The 7,646-nt window shown below is 41.8% G+C and overlaps 1 pseudogene; it reads left to right on the plus strand.

Annotated features, from left to right (window-relative positions):
- Window positions 1–6,746: 6,746 nt before the first annotated feature.
- On the plus strand, window positions 6,747–6,839 carry LOC147487712 (small nucleolar RNA R71; annotated as a pseudogene).
- The last annotated feature ends 807 nt before the right edge of the window (window positions 6,840–7,646 follow it).

The raw sequence follows: 7,646 nt of genomic DNA on the forward strand, positions 1-7,646 counted from the left end.
ACACAACTCTATACGAGTTCTACCCATTATGAACAAGAATGAAATTGCTTGGGACATAAGCAGACACTAACTAGAATGAACACTTACCTTATTCCCCGCATTACTCGTCATCTTCCTCATTCTCTTCTTTCATAAAGAAGTGAGGTTCCTTCGTGTCCTGCCATTCAATAATAATTTGCCAGGCTTCCCGCCATTTATCATCTATGATTGCTAACCTATTAAGAGCCACTTGGTCTGACGGGGTGTAGGGTGCAACCAGATGAGGTTGTATCCTCCACCCTTGCCAAGTCAATGCACGGAAAGATCGAATAATACTATTGGTGGGTCGTACAGTGTCGACCGTAATCCAATCCGTGAAGCGTGTACAAAAAACAGGAAAGAAACATAGCATAATACGAGAAACTAGAACGGGCATAAGAAGGTACTTATGCCTCATGCTATGGGATCGAGCTAAACTAGACATCAAGGTTCGGGGAAGGTCATGACACATACGTCCTGTGGCTAAAGCAAGGAAGACGCTGCAAGTGGCATCATTCACAGAAGAAAAACGCAATTCCCCTAAAATGTTTAGCATGATCCAAAACATAACAGTTCCTATGTTTATAGACAGGCTACCAAAGGCGACGTTATATTCCCCTTGGTCCTCAATACGGAAAATGCCCGCGCCATACGACTCATTCAAAAACTCATAAGTGTAGACATACATATTATCGACCCAATAGCACCATGGGTCTTGTATTTCAGCGGGCATAGCCAGTCCAAGAACAAATGCTAGCAAGAACCTGGTAATTTCCATTGGTTCATTATCAATGTTGATGGAGAACAAGTGTTCTCCATCTGGTCTTTCAAAGAAAATGCAGTTACCATAAAAATAAGATGCTAGAGTCGGAGAATAAAGTGCATCCGGTCTTACCATAAGCGGCTCCCAGCCAACGAATGTGATCGCTTCGCGAAACCAAGCACCATAAGTAGTGCTTTGGAACAAATCTTCGAAAGACTGTTCCGGTATCAATGTTGGAGATGTCATCTCAAAATTACGCTTTGGAATAGCTGTGAATGATCCGGATACTACGCGCGAAAAGCTAGAAATTTTCTGGTCCGGAAGAAGTCGCCGAGCGCTCTCGATAGAAGCGCGTGTCGCTCGAAGAAATTGAAATTTCCAGTGTTTGGCTGGCTGGTCGCTGGGCCATTTGGCTTGAAGCGCTGGCCACAAAACTCGAAAAAACTCAGAAAAATATATCTGAGGCCGAAAGCTCGGAGTTGCAGAAACTCGAAAAATGAGCCGAAACGAGGGAATCGCGGGAGTGAAAGGTGAGTGATGGAGTTTAGGTGTAGTGTAAGTTGTGAGGATAGATTGTATCAAGTTTATATAGGTTTAAAGTTGCTAAAATGGATCGGGAAGTTGCCAAAACTAATTACGGCAGTTTCCGGAAATCCTAAAATTTCCAAACCCGAAAACGGAAACAACTCATATCCTTGATTCTAATTCAAACCCAGTATTGTTTAGGTTGATTTTATGATAGAATGTACCTATTTAATCTAGATTTCATCCTACAATGATACTCAATCATAGATATGCCTAAACGGCCAAATTTTCACCTTGACTCCGCAATAAATTCTAACACGAGGGTTATAAAAATAATGCTTGAATTGATAAAACCACCCCCAAACAAGTTGGGAAGGTGGGATCAATATGAAACAACCACGCATACTGAAAATAACCCCTTATATTAAAATTTTCATTCGGAGTACATTACACTACCAAATTCAAATTACGGAAATAAACTTGCAATAAAATAAATAACAATAATGAAATTACAAATAAAACATAAAACATCAAACTATACTATCCCTAGCTACTCCGGAACTGGTGGCGGAGGGAACATGCTCCGGAGACTGCTCCTGAGCTCCTGAAGAGCTAGCACCATTCGTCCTTCGGCGACGACGCTCGTGCCTGGATGGTGTGTCCTCAGAAGGAGAGTCCCCGTGAGGTGGGAATCGAGTCAGCATCTCGTCCCGGAACTAGCGCTGAGCTTCTAGCTCGGCGCTCATCTGTTCCCACCTCTCGTCCTCTCTATGGGTACGGAGCTCGTAGTTATGATGCATCGTTGCCTGTCGAGTCCGGAGGTCTTCACAGATAGTGTTAAGCGAACGCATGCCTCGATGGATCACAACCATGCGTTCTGCATCTGTCCAGCACCTCTCCAAGGCATCCGCTTCAAAACAGGTCAAGTCCTCCTCGTCCTCGGAGGCATCCTGATGTCCCCCAACCTCCTCGGCATTCTCAGCTCCTCCATCCTCTTCTTCTTCTCTATCCTCAGCCAATCTCCAAACCTGTTGGACACACTCCTTATAGATGCGAGGGTTACGGTGGAGAGTGATGTATGTCCGATCAGTCGCCTGAGCTGCTCTCAACTTGAGCATGATCTTTGTTATCAACACAGGGAGAGGGGCAACAGTCCTCCCTACTCCCCTAATCATGCTCAACAAAAACTCTAAAATGCAGAACTCATACTTCCGCTCCTGGAGTATCCATAAGATGTGGAGGCAGTTCAAGCCGATATCGCTGACCTTCCCCTTCCCCTGGATGTTCCGGATTAATCCACCGAAGCCAGAGCAATTTACCGGGTTGATCCTAAGGGAAGTCTGGCCGAACATAATGCGATCTCGCGATTGTAGTCCCCTCCAATGACTGCCTGCATCAATGGCTCTACCCCATTATCTTTGGGACTCCTGCAACGTGACATCAAATGGATTCTAGGCGGAATGCCTAGAATCTCAGCCTTAACAACCAGTCGTCACTTCTTCCTTCGCCTTTCGCTACAACAATAAAAATCTTAGTCCCTTCCAACTCCCTCAGATCATAGAACCGTCGACTAAATCCTCGTGGTAATAGAAGCCCGGCCGAAAGTACCACAAGCTATTCCATCTCGACCGATCATTTAAACACCGTAGAACGGCGCGAAGTAGTCGCCGGTAAAAGCTTGCTCCGGTAAAATTCAGCGTTGTTGCGCCATGGAAAGTTTGGAATGTAGTGGGGGTTTAAATGTGATGTGGTGGTGGGATTTAAATAGACCGGTTGAAACAACAGTGGTGGTGGTGCAGTGGTGGCGCGGCAGCACCAAAATTTTTAATTTTTGGAGGTTTTGAGTGATGGAAATCGGTGGTGGTTGTGGTCGGTGGTGTCTGTGATCGATTTGGGATGGAAATTTATTTTGGGCGTGGGTTAATTGTTGGTTTCATTTTATTTTGATTTTTTTGTTTTGGTTTTGTTTTAAGCTTGGCGTTAATGGCGGAATGGAGGAAGAAGAAACGAATTGTTGGTGGAGGTGGTATGGCGTCGCTACCGGTCCGTGTCAGATGCTGGTTGGCCTAAGCCCAAAATCAAAATTTTGTGGATTTTTTCCGATTTTTCGCGAACTTCAAATCCAAATTGGCGCTTCGTTACCGGTCCGATTTTTGCGAATGAGATATGGAAATGATCAGGAGAGAATTTCCAATCCACTGATCCATAAAACACTCTATTCTGACCGTGGATGACATATAAGATAGTGGATAACGCCTCGAAGTACATGCATGACGTACGTTATGCGAACAATTGAACTCTAAATTCATGGATTATGTCAACCCGAATCGTAATACAATAAAACGGCCTAAGCAACTCTAATGGGACATAAATATTTAGTAATGAAACATTTAACACCCACCCCCAAACAAATTTTACAACGGCTTAGAAAATTTGTTTTAGCAAAATGGGTCTTTTAAAGTCAGATTCCCGAGACTTCCTAGGTTACTATGCTTATTCTTTAATATATATATATATATATTTTTTTAATTTTAAAAGTAAAAACAATAAACAATAAAGACATAATTCAACCCATAGAGAAACATGACTCAAAAAATCCGAGAAAACATGCAAGAGTGGAAAACGTGAATTATGTTTAAACGTGTACTTAGGATCTGGTACTTACAGCCACACACTCCATAGGGAGGGCCCGGTTACCTTAATGGTGCACTCACCAATATATGGAAATGAAAGGAAATGCACCAAACACAAAAGTTGAGTCGTTTATAGTCAGATACTCAAGACTTTATCTAGACGTATGTATGAACATGCAGTTTATCATATATCAACAACCGAAATAGTTGTGGATCATTCCATAAATAAATATCCCAGAAAACATATCCAAACACAATCAAGCACCAAGATTTCCTATGACTCAACCTAGTGAAATGAAAGCGAAGTCGGATAACCTTATTACGTAACCTAGCATGCCCCTTCTTTTTCATTTTTGAATGAGTGGGTGTTTTAGTAAATAAGTGTGGAAAAGTGAATGGTTGTGGAGAATATGGTGGATATGGATAAGTTGTAGAAAGACAGCCTGTAAACAATGAGGATGTGGTTTTAGCATAAAACTCATTCATTGTGTGTGTAGGGACTGTCTCAATTCTGAAAATGAAGGTGTCAAATGGTTTGTCCTTCTGTAGTATTTGTTTATTAGGTGAATTTAAAAAATTATAAAGAACAGAAGAAACAACAGGGTCGAGTGCAAAATCGAGATTCCTTTGAAAGGGTGGAAGGAGGGGAATCAAGGTGGATGTTGTGCAAGGTAGTTCTTGATAGGGTGAATCGTCACCTGCTCAAAGAAACTCATCGAATTGCTCATCTAGATTGGTCATATCCTCGTTACTATTATAGTTCTCTACATCTTTGAGAAAGTCATCTATCTCATCCTCATCCGTAATATGTGTATCGACTAGTGTAGGGATGGAAATGTTGGAGTCTGAACTTCCAAAGGAAAGAAATTTGGGCATATGATTATCAAGGAACGTGTTGTTGAAATAATCTCGAGCAAAGCTCTCGATCATGCTAACCTCTCCATCCATAGACGAATCGGGTAAATGTGTCTTTGTTTTAAAAACATTGACTTCAACAGCAAGATGGCCAAAAGACATGGACATTGAACCATCGCGGCAATTAATGAGCACATTGGCAGCTTGAGTAAAAGGGCGCTTCTAAGATGATCGGACAGAGTTGTTAACGACTTACGTGGTCGAGGATGACAAAATCACCCGGATAGTAAAAATCCTGAATTTTTACTAGAACATTTTCGACGACACCCTTAGGATACTTAATAGACCGATCAGCTAATTGCAACGTCATTCTAGTGGGTTGCATCTCGCCTAGACCTATTTGTCTATACAAATAAAACGGGAGTAAGTTGACACTATCCCCTAAGTCTAATAACGCGGGTCGTCAGATAAGAATCTCCTAAGGTGCATCAGACAAGAGGGATCTACCGTGGTCCTTGTACTTAACAATTCCATTATATTCAGATAGAGTTGGGAATTGTTCGTCTTAAAAAACGCCTTTTGGTATATTGGTCTTACGCCTAGTAGTACACAATTCCTTAAGAAACTTAGCATGGTGTGGTAGCTTTTTTATGCTTCCGAGGAAGGGAAGGTTTATAGTTAGATTCTTGAAAACATCCCTAATCTCCTCGTAATTTGTATCCCTAGTTAACATGGCTAATTTTTGTGGAAACGGTGGTTTCTGTCTATATTTAGCAATGGTATTACCTGGATGTTTAACCGTGGCCTCATGTTTCTTAGGTTGTGTTGTAACTTGTACCTCTATAGTGGTTGGCTCTTCAGTTTCTATTTCGGTATCTAGTAATATAGCAGGTGTAGGGGCTACTGGTGGGGTAACTATAGGCATAGTTATTTTGTTATCAACCACTCTACCAGAACGGAGGGTGGTGATGGCCTTTAGCTCCCCTAAATTTTCATACTCATTACTAGTATTTTCGGTTACCTCAAATGCTATATTTGTTGTTTTAGGATTAGGTATTTCGTTACCTGGAAACACACCTTTGGGTTGGGCTTTATCTTGACCCAACTGTTTGGTTAAATTATTAACGGATTGTAGAAGCTGTTGGTTAGATTGAGCCATGGTTTGGAAAAGTTTTGGCTCACTTGTATGAAGGTGTCAAGACGATCCGGTTTTGTGGGTGTAGTAGTCACGGGTGGTGTGACTGGAACTATTTCACGTGAATTATTTATGGGTGGATTTTGATAGTTATTATTTACCGGAACGATACCTCTATTAGCATTATAATTATTATAACTACTTTGACCTTGTGCTTGACCTTGTCGAGGTTGCACTTGGTTGTTATAATTATTAAAATTCCCCTGACTCGCCCCTGTCGTAGTGGGGCTTGGTTAAAGCCGCGCGTAAAGGCCTAACATATTGATTATTGTACCCTTGAGGTGTGACGTTTTGGTTATTTCTCCAACCGAAGTTGGGATTTTGTCTCCAAGGGGCGTTAGGTTCACTATTAATGGAACAAGCCTGTTCATAGGCAATAGGATAGTGTGAGTCGGGATGCTCGTGGCTCCAATGTAAACTACATGGATTTGTATTTACATTCAGCCGAGGGGATTGGCTTTTGTTGTACGTAAATGGCCTCTACCTTTTTGTGAGGGATTCAATTAGAGTTTTAAACTTCGGGATCTGATTTAACCTCAAACATACGGGTAGCCTTAAGCGTGGAAGAAGAACTAGCGGAGCCGGAGTAATCGTCACTACCCCCCAGTTGTTATTTCGCTTAGTTTGATCCTCTAAAAATTTATAAGCCTCCGAGGCTCCTTTGCTTAAAAAACTACCCCCATTCATTATGTCTAGGACTTTTTATGGTGGTGTAGAAGTCCTTTGAAAAAGGCACGAACTAACGTGTCTTTTCGCTAAGTTATGATGTGGACACTCTATAAGGAGATCGGTGAAACGATTCCAAGCCTCAAAATGATTCATGAGGATTTTGTCGAAAAGAAATGAATCTTGGAAAGCATCTCATCCGTCTTTAGGGGTGGGTAAAAATGTTCCATAAACAATTGAACAAGTTTAGCCCACGAGTCCACGAATTAGGGCGTTTGGGCGCTTAACCAAGACGCCACCTTATCGGGCTAAGGTGAAAGGGAATACCCTTAATTTAATTTGTTCCGCACCAACCTTAGGATGGTGGAATGTTGTTAGGACTTGTTCAATCCTACGATGTGCCGATAAGGTTTTTCATGGTCTAATCCATGAAAAACGGGTAACAAATTAAAAAATATTGGAGGGATTCGAAATCCTCACTGGTCCGCTAGAACGATGCAAGATTTGGGGCTATCATTTCAAGGCTTTTGTAGAAGTCGAGAGGAGTCTCTTTTTTCCGCCATTATATCGGTGGTGTATGTGAAATAGTAGCTAGAGGTGTAGTGTGTGGTATACTAGATAGACTTGATTGTTGATGTTGTTGTATTTACGCTCGGTGTTTTGTTCGCCGGACCTTAACCTCATACAAGGCTAAGACCAACTTAGCTAAACACGCCAACACTCCAAACAATTTCGATATACTAGTATAAACCTCTAACAGAGATCGCGAGGTTTGGAAGAAAGGAATACCTGACAAGGCCCTTGTTTCGCTTTATGAATAGCGTCTTGTTTACGCTTTGTTCGTGTATATAGCAAAAGTTAGAACACTGAAAAATATGAAAGAGCAAAGTTCGAAGTCAAAACCGCTTTAAACGAAAAATTTAACACACGTGGCGCTGTCGCGGCGCTCGAAAGTAATTTTCAAATTACAGTGTTTTTAGCGCTGGTCGCT

This window comes from Coptis chinensis, chromosome 7 (genome assembly GCF_015680905.1).
Source record: "Coptis chinensis isolate HL-2020 chromosome 7, ASM1568090v1, whole genome shotgun sequence".
In the NCBI taxonomy this organism is placed as follows: Eukaryota; Viridiplantae; Streptophyta; class Magnoliopsida; order Ranunculales; family Ranunculaceae; genus Coptis; species Coptis chinensis.